The sequence below is a fragment of the Piliocolobus tephrosceles genome, chromosome 1 (assembly GCF_002776525.5).
Source record: "Piliocolobus tephrosceles isolate RC106 chromosome 1, ASM277652v3, whole genome shotgun sequence".
Taxonomy (NCBI): domain Eukaryota; kingdom Metazoa; phylum Chordata; class Mammalia; order Primates; family Cercopithecidae; genus Piliocolobus; species Piliocolobus tephrosceles.
The window spans coordinates 73,614,507-73,629,110 of NC_045434.1; the positions used below are offsets into that span (position 1 = coordinate 73,614,507).

Below are 14,604 nucleotides of genomic sequence, written 5' to 3' on the forward strand. Positions count from 1 at the left end.
ACCCCTTTAATAATGATAAGTCATTATATACAGTACTGTATTTTAGTAAGAAAGAAACATCATTTTCTCAAATTGAAATACCAAGGCAGGGGTCCTTAATTACTTTTGCGCCAGAAGCTCCTTTGAGGATCTGATGAAAGCTGGGGACTTTCTCTGCAGAAAACTGCATATGCTCATAAAATTTAGTATTCCATTTCACAGAGTTTACTAACTTCCACCTCTGCCCATTGTCAAACTCATCCCCACATGAGTCCTCTGTTGTCTTGTGGGTTCATATGTTAAAGGCTTATAAACCCATGAGTTTATAAAGCCCTGTGCTAAAGAAACATGCTTCAGACCTTAGGACAAGAGTTTGAAGGTGTTAATGTATTAACCAACTGAATAGGAATTATAAGAAACATTTCATTTAATTGATTGTGTGATATACAATGATATCCATTTAATTTCACACTAATTCTTTTTTAAAAATGTTATTGTATATTTTTAAAGCATACAATGTTTTGATATACACATAGTGTAATGGTTACTATAATCGAGCAAATTAACATAACCATCATCTCACAGTTGCCCATTTTTAATTTATTGTAAGAGCACCTAAAATCTACATTTTTAGCAAAAATTCCAAATACAATATTAACTGTAGTCCTCATGTTGTACATTAGATCTCTAGACTTGTTCATTCAACATATTTGCTATTTCAGAAGAAAATTAATTGAATTTTTTTGACGTGGGATCTTGCTATGTTGTCTAGGCTGGACTCGAACTCCTGTCTTCAAGTAATCCTCCTGCCTTGGCCTCCAGAGTAGCTATGGCTACAGGCATGCCAGCACTCCTAGTTCTATATCAGCCATTTTGTATCCTGTGACCTACCATTACCTACCCCATTTCCGACAACTCCCTGCCCCCTGCCCTTGTTAACCACTGTATTATTCTTTATCACTCTGTATTCAACTTTTCTTTTTCGGAGATTCCACATATAAGTGAGATCATCCAGTATTTATTCTTCTGTGTCTGACTTATTTCACTTAATGTACTGTCTTTCAGGTTCATTCATGTTGCGGCAAATGAAAAGATAACCTTTTCATTTAAAAATGAAAGGCTGAATAATATTACATTATAAAAATATACCACAGTTTCTTTATCCACTCATCCATTGATGGACACTTAGGTTGTTTTCATATCTTGGATGTTGGGAATAATGCTGCAATGAACATGGGTGTGCAGATAGCAGATATCTTTACAAGGTAGTGATTTCATTTCCTTTGGTTATATACTCAGAAGAGAGATTGTGGGGTCACATTGTAGTTCTATTTTTAAATTTCTTTAGGAATGTCCATACTGTTTTTTACAATGGGGGCACTGATCTACATGTTCACCAAGAGCGTACAGCGTTTCCTTTTCTGCAAACCTTTGCCAACATTGCTTATCTCTTGTCTTTAAGAATAGCCATCCCAACAGGTGTAAGATGATATGTCATTCTGGTTTTGATTTGCATTTCCCTAATGATTCATGATGTTGAGCACCTTTTCATAGACCTGTTGGTCATTTTTCTGTCTTCTTTGGGAAAATGTATATTCAGGCCCTTTACCCATTCTTTTAAAAATTGGATGGTTTTCCTGCTATTAAGTTGTGTGAGTTACCGATTCTTGATAATGAGGAGTTGATTTCTACTTCAGAGTGAATCCTGCTTATCTGTTTTTCCATCTGGTCCCTATTGCATACATTTGAGGCAACCCATTACTCAAAAATACGCTGCAAGTGGAAAGCAGAAAATATTTTTCATAAAAAGGAGAGACAAAAATGAGCTAGTTATACACTTGTTAGATCTGGTAATCAGTTTGTTTGCTTACTTATTCAATCAACAAACGCTGAATACTGACTATGTGTCAGAATAATGGTTAAAAAAAGACAATGTCCCTTCCCTCAAAGAGCAATCCATGCAGTGCAGTGACTGGAGGAGCATCAAACTAGGCTGTGATGCCGTGTCAGCAGCCTGAGGTGTGCTTTTGTCTGCTTGGGGAAGTGTGGAAATTGAGCCTTATGGAGGCCAAGCAAGTTTTACCCAGGGAAGAAGGAATAGCAATGCACGTCTTCCCAAGAAAATGGGGCATTGGGACAAAGGAAGTGGGAGGATTGCAGTTTGGTTGGGTCAAACTGGGCATTTTTAGAAGAAGCATGGCAGTAAGAAAAGTCAAAAAAGAGAAAACTCACTGAGCAGTGTCTGATGTTGCCAAAGGCTGGCTGAAAATATCCAATAAAAGTTGTAGTTGGAAAAGAAATAGAAATGCATGAACAAAATCAAATAACTATATTCAGGACCAGCTACATAATTTGTGGGACCCAGTGCAAAGTGAAAATATCAGGCACCTCGTTGAAATATTATTAAGAATTTCAAGATGGCAACAGCAGAGGAGTAAACCAAGCACAGGGCACTTCTGAGCACGGGGCCCTGTGTGACTGCACAGGTGACACATCCATGAATTCTGATTGTATTAGACAGAAAATTTCAGATGTTTATGCCCATCCTTTACTACCCCAGTTAAATATCCCCCATTTCTCAAAATGATGACCGAGAAGCACTTAATATGTGCTAAGCACCAGGCTGGGAACGTTATTCACTTAATTTTCTCAGCAAACCTATGAGCTAGATATTACTATCCCCACTTATAGATTATAAAACCAAAGTTAAGAGAGGAAAAGCAATACTAAAAGGAAAAGTGATTTTACATATCTTGAAGACATTCCCTCAATTTCTCATGCCATGCCGTTTTAGTGAGTGCTCTATCGTCTTTCGTGTGTGCGTATTTTCATTTCTTTCTGTGGGTTCGTGTTTGCCTGGGCCATGAAAGTCCAGATTCTGTGACATCAGCCAGGGAGTTTGTGTTCATATGAGTAAAAACTGGAGTGAGAAGGGCCACAGTTCACCACTCCAACGACATTACCCCACAGTGTCCCCCAACAGCTTTCTCTGGTAAGAACGTTGGGTGGATGCGGAGGGAACGGAATGCTGGCACGCTCAGAAATGTCCATTTTCAATACAGACACAGTTCTAAGGATAAGTTATACATTGAAATAGCACATCCACACTACACGAGTACAAAATCTATTTTAAAAGAAGTTATCAAATCTTCAGAACCTACAGTAATTTCTGATTTCTTCCTGCAAACCTCCAATTAATAGTTTCTTGAAACAAAGGCCCAGTAGAGTGTTCAGATTCTTGAGTGTCCCCCGCCCCATCACCAAATGCTGCTGAATAACCAACCTATGACAATCAATAAAATCCACTTTTTCCGCTTACAGATGTGAATAAGAACTGCCACAATCACAACAGAATATTAATTCAACAGTAAGCACCAAAGAATCTAAATATTTACTAAAATCCCTTAGATTTCTGTCTAGACTTTTTTTTTAGCTTATTTGAACAGAACATTCCTATTACATTTTTTGGGGGAGGGGTTTGGTGGTGTATTCAGGGCTCTCTGTCAAGCCTCTGCCTTTGGTCTTAGCTGTACTCACACAATCCCTGCAGCTCTGAGCTCTTAGTGTGATTGATAGCTCTGCCAGCCATTCCTATTTAAAAACTATTCCTACTTTATGTCTTTTTTTCTACCCGTCCCTAATTTTCTCTGATCCTTATTTTGCCCCCAAGTAAAAATTACCCACTGTTAAGAGTTTTATTCCCACTCCAAAGCCTTGTAACTTTATTCCACATCTTTTTGTTTTGGGGAGCTTTTGTTGAATAGATAATAGGGCAAAGCCTACTCACATTAAACAAGTAACTGATCAAAAGGTTCTAACACAGGTTAATAATCTGCCAGTACCTCTCTCCCTCCATCTGCCCTCCCTTTCCAAATCCACAGTTTTAAGGCAGGAGAAAAAAAAATATTCATACCACCAAATGGTATACCCTCTCACACCAAGCAAGCAGCACTTCCCTTGTTCTGCTTCTGCACTGGAAGTGTAAGTTGCATTTTCAAAATTATTCTGTCAGCCCTGTGACAATTTAATTTATTTATTTATTTATCCAGCTTCTCAACTCTGTTTGGGTAGCAATGTCTCGTCAATATCTCATTCAGATGTAGCATGGAAAAGCCTAACAACCCCAGGCCGGCAGCCAAGCTTACCAGTGACTGACGCTCGCTTAACTGAGCAAAGATTTGCTCTGCACAGAGTGGGGCTTGACTATACAAGAACCAGTAGTGACAGCAAGGATGCCGGCTAGAATCCTAACAAAGCTACTTCCAACTTGTGCTCAGGCAAGTGGAACCAACACTTAAACTGAATGTTAAGGGGCTTCAATCTTGGTACTTTTTTTCTTTCCATCATTTACCTTCTGAATAAACCCTGGGATTTTAGAGGGAAAACAGCACATTAGCACACTTAAATCACAAATCCTTGTACCTTTTTAAAAAGCTGTTGAAGATTTATTAACTTGTAGGAGCAATCATTTAATTGCTTGCTTCTGCTACACCACACAGTTTTTTTTTTTTTTTTTAAATGACCAAATTAAAACTGCTGCACAAATTTGTGCTTTGAAGTTCATGCAAAAGGATCATTCCTTTGAGGGAGTGATAAAAAGAAGAATTAAAATGCTCTCCTTTGGTACAAATGTCCACACATACCCCCCTTCCCCACCCAAGATACCTTCATATTACAGAAGCAAATCTTTCTCGTTTAAATGTTTCTAATTCATTTTCTAAGCCAGGTCAGAATTTCATTGTCACATTTCCCTCTGCAATTTCAATGAAAGCCCACAGCACTTACAAATGGAGGAACATTGTACTTACAATTTTGGGATGTGTAATGCAGCTGTGTATCTTATGAAAAAACTGTTATGCTTATTTTTGCTGTCCTTTCTGTTCAAAGACAACACCACGCTTGGTATAGCTGAAGAAACTAGTAAGAAACAGAAAGTCCTTTCCACACCACAAACATGTGAAAACTACTCTTTGAATCGAGATGCGGTGGCAGTAAGCAGTCTGTTGTTTGAGACTTTTGTCTCTTAGATCAAATTCAGCCCAAAGCCAACAAGATGATTTAACATCTAACCTCACTGAATTTGGTGACATGCAACTGCAGAATCAAATATTTAGACTAATTTCCCACTTCACCAATAAAAACTGTATAGGCATGAATCGGTACACACACAACAGTCCCCTGATTTGCACATCTGTTGAGTTAGCTAGCAGTATTCCAATGCTGTGTGCGGATAACTAGACAGTGTCAGAGTGACAGAGGCAGTGCATCTCAGTTTTAAAGTGCTGGATGCTTCTTACTTGGAAAAGAGCTCTGTTCCATTGCATCAGACACCCAGTAACACGATACCATGAACCTATGTGAGCATCACAAGTCCGGGCGGGTCACAAGTGAAATTCCCTTCGTTGCCAATTGAGATTGACATGTGCTGTTGTCATAAATATCACACTGTCCAATTTGGTCAAATTGGTGGTCTTAAGAACAAACAAAGGTACAGTCTGTCAAACTGAAAGGCATTTGCCGTGCTCAAGCATTAGGCTTCCGCAATGCCAATTTGCTGAATCTCTGTTAAAATACTGTTTTGTAATTGAAAAAAAAAAATAAAAAAGAATTTTTTTTTAACTTTTGGGTATTTGATTTTGTTTTGGCTTTGTTTATTTGTTTTTGTTTCAGTCTGCTTGTCAAGGCATTTAAGCCCAGAATACTACAAAGGGAAATAAGTACAGCCTCCCTGCCAGGGACATAAGAGTGTATGGATTTTGAAGGAGAGAGGATGACTGGAAGGCTGTTATAACTCCCTCAGAACCCAAACCTGGTTAGCTGGGAAAGAGCATTTCTTCAGAGCCATCCTTTCTTTTCTCTATGGGACTTGGAACCTGGATGCTATAATTGAAAGCCAGTGTATTAAGCATAACACATCAAACTACTGTTAACACTCAGCCTCCTGCAAGGCTGCCTCCTAACAGCTCTGTTTTCTGCCTACTGTATGTGCAAGCAAGTGGAACCATCACATGCCCTGCATGCTAAAGGCCGCAGCCTTTGTCTTCTCCAAGTTCTGTCTATTTCAGAGGCTAACACGCAGCAATTAGTCTAATTAATGTGAAACAATGAGCTGTGTTACCACTTATCAAATTGATTGTTCCCCTATCAAAACAAAACAGGCTGGCTTTTTGATGTAATTTCAAGAGATGATTTGAAATGTCATGTTGCTGCAAGCCAATTACCTTATGACTAGAGTCACGGTCAACAGAATACATAATTAGCATGAGTTTGGGAAGGCTGCTTACTGCTAGTATGTTAATTAACTGTCTTTTGTCATAAAACAAAAAGGTTGTACGAAAGGTTTTGAAATAGGTCTTTTTTATTTACATTTCTTTGTGCTTATCAACGTGAGGCATGACAATGCAAAAGAATAGAAAATTTTAATTCCACTACTTCAAATTAATACCCAGCTGCAAGGTCAGGCATAATGTGCAGGCTGCAATACCATTCACCTCACTCTAGTCCTGCCCCAGTGTATTATATTACTCGTGGAGTTAAATTAAGTATCGGGTAAAACTCGAATGTAAGAAATACTGAGCTTGAGGAAACAAATCCCCTAATAGACTTCTTTGGGGTCTCACATGTTTTTGTGCATCTTGCCAGGGCTGGACAGTGCTCGGTTGCCCTGGGGATTACATTCAGGTGTCAGCTTTCTACTTCAATCTTGAAATTTGGAGAGAATAAACCCATCATCAAATGATGTTATTGCCTTTACCTCACTACGGTAGAGATAGAACGCATAATGGGCACCTGTGGGCTTGTAAAGGAATCCTATCTGTGAGGCCAGGGCTCCATAACTCATCTGTAGCTTCCTCTCGTATGTGATAGCTTGGCAATTCCACATTCTTGATTAAGGAACCAATTCTGAATTTCTTGAGCTTTAATGCATTCAGGGAGTAGCTATCATCAGTAACTGACAATTAACAATCAAGTTCATGGCAGACTTATGCCATGGTTTGACCTGAATACTAGCAAACCAGCTTCTGGTTTGGAGAACAACTTGGAAGTCCCTCGAATTCTAATATAATTGTTCCACCGTCTAATGGCATTGTTTCACTTGCAAAGATGGTTGGGAGAGGTTCTCTTGGGGATCTCATAATTTTCTATGAGAAATGTGTTACCATTTTGTGGGTGCTTAAAAACCCTTCAATTTTTCTCTGGATGTGGTTCAGGTCTGATAGTCATATTAGAAAGCTGCTCAGGGGTCTGAGAAAAATGTATTATATTGCTATTTTCAGATCAGTTTAATTTACAAACTAGACTTTCTGTTCTAACTCGTTTCCATCTTTCTACATAGTTTCTTTTATTTCTGATATCATTAAAATCCTTAAAATATGATATGGAAAATATTAAATAAAGGGGGGCAATGCTTTTTCTTTTGGAGTATGGGTTTCTCATTTTGGTGATGCAGGGCAAAGAACCTTGGGGTACAGATATTTGACAGAAAGGAGGCAGATCTCAGCTGTGTTAGATGAGAGAGGACAGTAAGTTTCTGGTATTCTCTTAATCTCTTTGTAGCAGATTCTCTTCCTTTTGCCAATAAAAAAATTCATCATGAATTGTAATTATGGTCTTTACAGGGAGTAGATGGTTGAAAGAGAACCAAGATGAGGATGGCTACCTGAGAAGCCTGGCTCATTAAATAGTATTAATAGCTAACCATTGCTGAGTGCTTTCTCGGTGCCAAGTATAGTACTAGTCCCTTTCTACATTTCAGACAAACCACAAAGCCCAATAGAGGCATGGGCTTAGTACGTGAGGTAGCTAACAACAACAAAATATGTGCTATTTTCACAGCTCGGCATGGAGACTCTAGAGTGTCTGACACACTCCTGTTTTGGAATCAAAAGGTCTGAGAACCCTATAGTTGAGTGAAATCTTAGAAACATACTTAACCTCCCTTCCGGTGTGGAATTCTTTCTATACTGGCCCTGACAGATTGAAATGAGACTCCTTTCAGGGAGGAGTCTCTTTGATGGAATTTGGAGAAACATCCAATTATGTTCCAAAAGTTTTTGGATTGGTGCTGATAAGAAAATTGAGAATTCTTGATGCTTGGTTGCTACTATATTACTCTAAAGCTAAGGCAGAGCTCATACATAATGTGAGGTACTATACTTCCGAACCTGGGTCACTTAGAAGGACAAGCAAAATCCATGTAAAAAGCCTTGGCTGAATAAAAGTCCTGTCTGAACAAGTCTTGGGTGAGTCTCAATGAGAGAGCATCAATGAATCTAAAATTTATTTATTTATGTATTTCTTTATTGAGACAAGCTGTGTTGTCCAGGCTGCAGTACAGTGGCATGCTCATGTCTCACTGCAGCCTCAACCTCCCAGGATCAAGCAGTCCTCTCACTTCAGCCTCCTAAGCAGCTGAGACTACAGGCAGGTGCCACTCCACTGGCTAATTTTTGTGTTTTTTGTAGATGGGGTTTCGCCATGTTGCCCAGGCTACTCTTGAACTCCTGGGCTTGAGCTATCTGCCTGCCTCAGCCTCCTAAGGTGCTGAGATTACAGATGTGAACCATGGTGCCAGGCCTGAATATACAATTTTAAATGTGGAGACTATAACATCAGGTTTGATCATAAACAAGTGCAAAGGTTTACTTGTAATATTATTTGCTCCCAGCTCAGGTCCTAATTTGACTATTCCTCAGTTGATAAAAATCATTAAGCAGAACATCAGGTTTCATATGATATAATTCTGTCAAAGAATTTACCTCCTTTTTTTTTTTTTTCTCAAATGGGAAAGAAAGAAGAGTTAAAAGGGAAGGAAAGAAAGGAGGGAGAGAAGAAACTGTTAAGTCACTATTAGTTGTCAGGCACAGTGCTAGCTTACATGTTTACATACTTTCGTACAGGGCACTATGCTAAATTTTTGTACTACCGCATCAAGTTCTCACAGCAACCCTGCAAGGTGTGTACTACTTTTCCAACTATATATTTTTGCCAATGTTAGTGATACGTCAAGAAGCCTTAGAAAGGATGATTAAGCCAAGGCTCTGAAACTGACTTTGACTCTAAAATTCTAGTCCTTCCAACTACACAAGGCTGTTTGGTATTTGTATTGTTGTTTTTAAATTTTATTGTAAAAGCTGAACTGAGCAAGGGTCTGACTGTTTTTTACAGTAAAAAAATAAAAAAAGAACATGAGAACACCTCCAATTGTCGTCATTAAAAATGGAACAAAATGAATTGGGGACAGTAACTAGCTCCATCCTATCAAGCAGATGAGTTACATTTCCATCATTTGGCGTCCTGAGGATGAGGGATTTAAGGAATGCCGAGTGATAGCAACATTTTTATTCTGAATTCCAAATGTTTTCCTGAAATTGAAGAACATTTTAAGACAAATCAGTGTGTTTAAAAAACAAGGTATTTTGGTATGTTGTTCTCCTTAAACGCTAAAATTCCTCAGAAATGTTTTCTTCAGTTTTAAGTAAACCTTGAACATGTGCAGAAAACAAGTACTCAACGGAAAGCAATGTCTTCACCAGCCCATCTAACAGGTGGGCCCTCAAGCCAACAGGACTGTTGCTCTTACCACAGAGGTAAGGGTAGAGGAGGGCTCTCTGGAAGGACCAGGGTGTGGCACAGCAAAGGGGCATGAAATGAGCTGTCCTCACAGACACATTCTTGAAATGGCACTCAGGCACTTGGCTCGCCTCCAGCACCTTGCACAGAGCCAAACATCTCTTTATGTCAGAACAAATTGGGCAAGCCTCAAATCTTTCTTCTTTTCTCTGACTTCAATGAGATGAGTGTATAAGCTCAGGGAATGAATGAGGAAGAGAGAGACAGAAAGGGGGAGGAAAAGAGAAGGACAGTTCACTTCACATGAAAGCACTATGACACAGCTACACACCTGCAAATTGTTCCTGGGAGCTCTTAGAATCCTTTATGAGTGGTGGTGGTCATGAAAACAGAGAAGCAGCAGGGCCAAGTCACCACTTTCCTGCACTCAGATCACCAGGACTCAAGTTCCTTCCCCATATCTGCAACAGACACTTCAAGACATGCCTCCATGCCTTTGTGCAAATGGCAGGAACATTTGGCCCTTTTTTCTATGCTATCTATTCCTTTTGCTCTTGCTTACAACCTGCTTATCTACGTTCAGAGCATGCAGCATTATAAATTAATCCTTACATGATTTCACAGTGGCATATATGTCAGTGTTTCTGTATGTTAAGTCTCAAAGAAAATGTAAAAGTCCAGAAAGTATCCAGCTGGGAAGATGACAAGACAGTACACAAGGGGAGGAGACACAATGTTAGAGAACAGTTGGAAAGCCTCAAAATATATTTGATAAAAAGACAGTGGTATACAGAATGTGGTGGTCAGCAATAGAGGGCAGAATATATATATATATATATAAATATATAAAATGTATCATGAGTACATATACATATTCATTCCCTGAGCTTATACATATATGAATACATATATATGTATATATACATATATATGTATCCATGATATACTATATGGTATATAGTTTTTATATAAAATCTGCCTTCCAAGTATTGCTTTTTGGAAAGTAGAGCTAATTCTTAAAGAAAAATGGATGTGTGAGTGTGTGTGTGTGTATGATATATACATATATAATATAACTCTATGATATATATAACTATGATATATATACATGTATATATAACTTATATATAACCATGATATATATACACATATATAACTGTGATATGTATGTGTGTGTATATATACATATACATAACGTTATGATATATATATACATATCCATTTTTAAGTAGCCTCACTTTCCAAAACGTAATATATTTAGGAACAGACCAATAGAAGAGGCATAGAGAAACTAAAATGTAACCTGGCTTTGTGCATAGCCCTGATCATACCAGATCACTGGGCCCTGTTTTGAGAGGCAAAAATACATTTCAGAAACTAAAGAGAATAACAATGAGTAAAATACTGGATTACTGGATTTAGCACAAATATGAAGAACGTGAATTTGACAAAGATTATTTTTTAAATATGAGATGATGGTTGCTCTTGAGGAAATGTTTGGTATGGGAGAAGATGGGACCTATCAAATAAGATGAGATAATATAAATATTTCATTTAGTCGTTATCATCTCTTTATGATGATGAGAAGACATTATTATCATATTTTTTATTCTAACTCATACAAAATGGTCAATCTTCCACATTTGTAATGGGCTACAGCACACTAATCTTAGTTTGGCATAAAGCTCATACAAACCACTCAATATTTTCAATATAAATGTAATGACTTCTGATTTTAGGGAAACATAACAATGCTCAAAAAAAAAATCACGAGTTAACTCTAACCTCTCCTATTGGTCATTTATGTAAGTATATGTACTTGCAAAAAATAAAATAAACTTTCTGCATATTCATTATGAAGAAGACAGATGACAATCAGTAGAAGAGACAGCAAATTTCTTCTTGAGGATTAGGCTCCAATTGGTTGAATTTCAACATCAACCTGGCAATTTTACTATTAAGTCAGCAGAAGTGAGTTCTTATACACTATGCCACTTACTACCGGAGAACATCAGGCAAAGGGAAAGAAACACGCTAGAATAAATCGTGCATTATTTCTGGCATTAGTTAAAGGAACAGAGCATTATAAGAAAAAAAATACAGTACCATTGATTTTTACAGGTGTTTAATACAGATAAGCTGAAAAAAGGGTTTCCATTTTAAGCCTGGTGATGGCTAAAGATGCATTCAAATATGTTCAAAAGCAATCTAAAGTCTTCTAAAATGGTGTTTAAGCTATTCAGGCAAAACGTAAATAGTTTTTGTCATAGTACTGAGGAATGTAGAACAAAAACAGTGTCCAAGGAGCTGACTCTGGCACACTGCCGGCCACTGTCAAATCAGGGGGGTCATTAAAACAGAGGTAATACTGTTTATCCATTACATGATCACAGGTTATTTAGGGAAAACAGTAACAGACTGTCCTTAGAAAGGTAGGAGGCATAATTACCCTGGAAATCTCCAAGTCCCACTCTCCAGAGAAGATACCAAAAGAAACAATGACATTAAAGAGTCAAATGTATGCTTAAAGAGTTACTATATAAAATAACTAAATCCTTGATTTTTTAACCTTGTCTGTTTTTAACATATTTCTTTAAAATTCAATTTGAAAGAATAGGGAAATTTTTGCTTTTATTGAACAACCGTAAGTAGATATACATTGAACTGCTTTGCAAAAACCAAATTTAAAAATAAGATTACATCTACACAACCATTCAATGGGTAATTTTTCTATTTACTTATTTTGGGGAGTCCCTTGGTCTCCAATTTCTGCAGAGCTGTGTGTTCATATAGTAGATTGCATAATGAATAAAGCAAAAAAAAAGAGCAACTGTTTTTGACCACAAAGGCATAGCATTCATAGATGCTATAAGAACATAGGTTTGTTTTTGGCATTCTTCACTATGTACTAGGTTTTGTCTTCTTCTCTTTAGCAACCAGTCTTTCTTTCTTAGAAATAAATTTGGTAACTCTGGCTCAAATATAAATTCAATTTCTATGATTTCCAGCTCTTGTATGTCTTTTTAATCCACCCTCTTTTCTCCATGACCTTGGCCAGATACTCACTTCTCTTTCTTATTACTATTGTGATCATATCCTTACTGATGGTATAGTACATGCTCTTGCATAATAAACATCTAAGAAGAATTCATTGTTGGCCAAAGTCCCTCAGGTCAGTTGACTAACAAACATGAATTTAGGGTCTATTTTCTATGCCATATAGCAGTGAGGACAGGGCTGATATAAATGAGGATGGAAGGGGTTCCATATACAAAAATATCAGCCTCCATAACAAGTATTGGAATAATTGCAAAACATGATGTTAACTGAGACAAAAGAATGCTGCACAGCTGAACAGCTGAATGTTGTGGAGTACAAGCTAGAGGAGTAACTAGAGTTAAGCTGGATGGGGTTGTTACACAGATGCCCAGTCACTAACAGATCTCGTGAGCTGTGATGGCTGATTCATGTTTTGGAAATGCTAGAATAGAAAACCCACGACTCAGATACTTTTGTCTGTTAAACACGTGATATGATCAGCTACAAGCCAGAGCACCTCAAGTAGAAACCTTGCCAAGCCTGGTTAGTGATAATTCTGGACACTAAGTGGCTCAGCTGTGACCCTCTGTGTGTCTCAGAGTTTCCGTACGGGAAATGTCATGGGACTCTTTTGAGTTATAAAGGACATGTTAAGGAAGACTTTGTGGTATCAGTAACTTAATAACATTCTGGAATCCCGTTATACTTGTAATATTATGGAACTCAGTTATAATGGGTCATGGAGTATGTCCCAACTCAGAGGATATCAGAATCTGTATAATACAGAGCTATAACTAGTATCTATTTCAATTCTACATAGGTTGGATGATAGGGTGGCAAGAACATACATTTTTTTGAAGCCAGAAAATTAAGGTTCAAATCTTTGCTTGAACAGTGGTGAGCAATGTTTGGTAAGTCATTTAAGTCCATTGGTGACTTGTCTGTAAAATGGTGAAATAGTAAAACCTGCCTTTTTCTGGGATGTCATAGTGAAGCTCAGGCAGGTGGATATGCATGAAAGTGATCATAAGTGTTTACACACTATACATGCATAATTGTTATTCTTCTTTCCCTAGATTTGTACTACAAAGCCCTGCTTATGTTGGGGGGAAATCATTCAGAAAACACACTCATTCCCCTAGGAAAGAATTCTTACCACTCTTGTGAATTTGAGGAATAGTATCTCAGTTGCATTAACTGGTGTTTATTAATGTATTATGAACCTCTGCTGTGGCATCTGATTCACAATAAAGAGATTAAGCATACTAATTTGTCATTTATTTTCCAATGCCTGCTTTCCTGCCTGCAGCACCACTAATATCCCAGGAGCTCCTCAACCCAATTATTTCCCATTTTGCATTACTGCTGAAAGTAGTGCTAATGTGCCCAAAAGGCTTTAGTCCTTGGTCATGAAAAGAAAAAAAAAAAAAAAAAAAAAAAGAGCTGTTTCTCTCCCAACCACAATGCTATTGTCATTTGCTGAGAAGAAACACCCCTGGACCACTGGGCCATATCTAGTAATCAAACCAAATTAGCAGCCTGACTGCGCTGTGGACATGAGCAGCAGACCTGTGCTTATTTAGTATTTATTTTGGGGGTGGAAGAGAATTCCATCTGTAGAATGAAATTCACAACCTAGAGGGAGTTGAATTATATGATGGTTATATACACAAACTGTTTTGTTTGCTTGTTTGGGGAATTGCTGGTCAAAATCACTCAAAAAACTAGTGAACTCAACTTTTTCATCTCAAAAAATTAATAAGCAGGTGTTTAGCCAAATCCAAATATTAACTTGCAAACTAATTTATGAATATAGACACAACTCATTATTAATAGAAGCAGCATAAAGATTTCTCATTTTCTATGCTTTTAAATCCAGCCTTATAAATGGTTTTTAACCTAACCATGTAATATTTCTACCACCTTCCTCAGTCTTTCACTTTGAAATGTGCTTTTTGCTCATCCCAGGAGTTTCTGTATTGCTTAAGGCAAAATACTCCAGCATACCTTCAC

The 14,604-nt window shown here is 37.7% G+C and overlaps 1 protein-coding gene across 7 annotated transcripts in view; it reads right to left on the reverse strand.

Annotated features, from left to right (window-relative positions):
- The window catches only part of ESRRG (estrogen related receptor gamma), a 597,265-nt gene that overhangs the window by 303,108 nt on the left and 279,553 nt on the right, over positions 1-14,604 (reverse strand). Inside the window, exon 1 of one of the 7 annotated variants that reach the window (XM_023203735.2) lies at positions 4,788-5,230. The exons of the other annotated variants lie outside the window; for them this stretch is intronic. The gene's annotated coding sequence lies outside the window, so the exon portion shown is untranslated. Of the gene's footprint in view, positions 1-4,787; positions 5,231-14,604 lie in introns of those variants that run through there. 7 annotated transcript variants of the gene reach the window in all.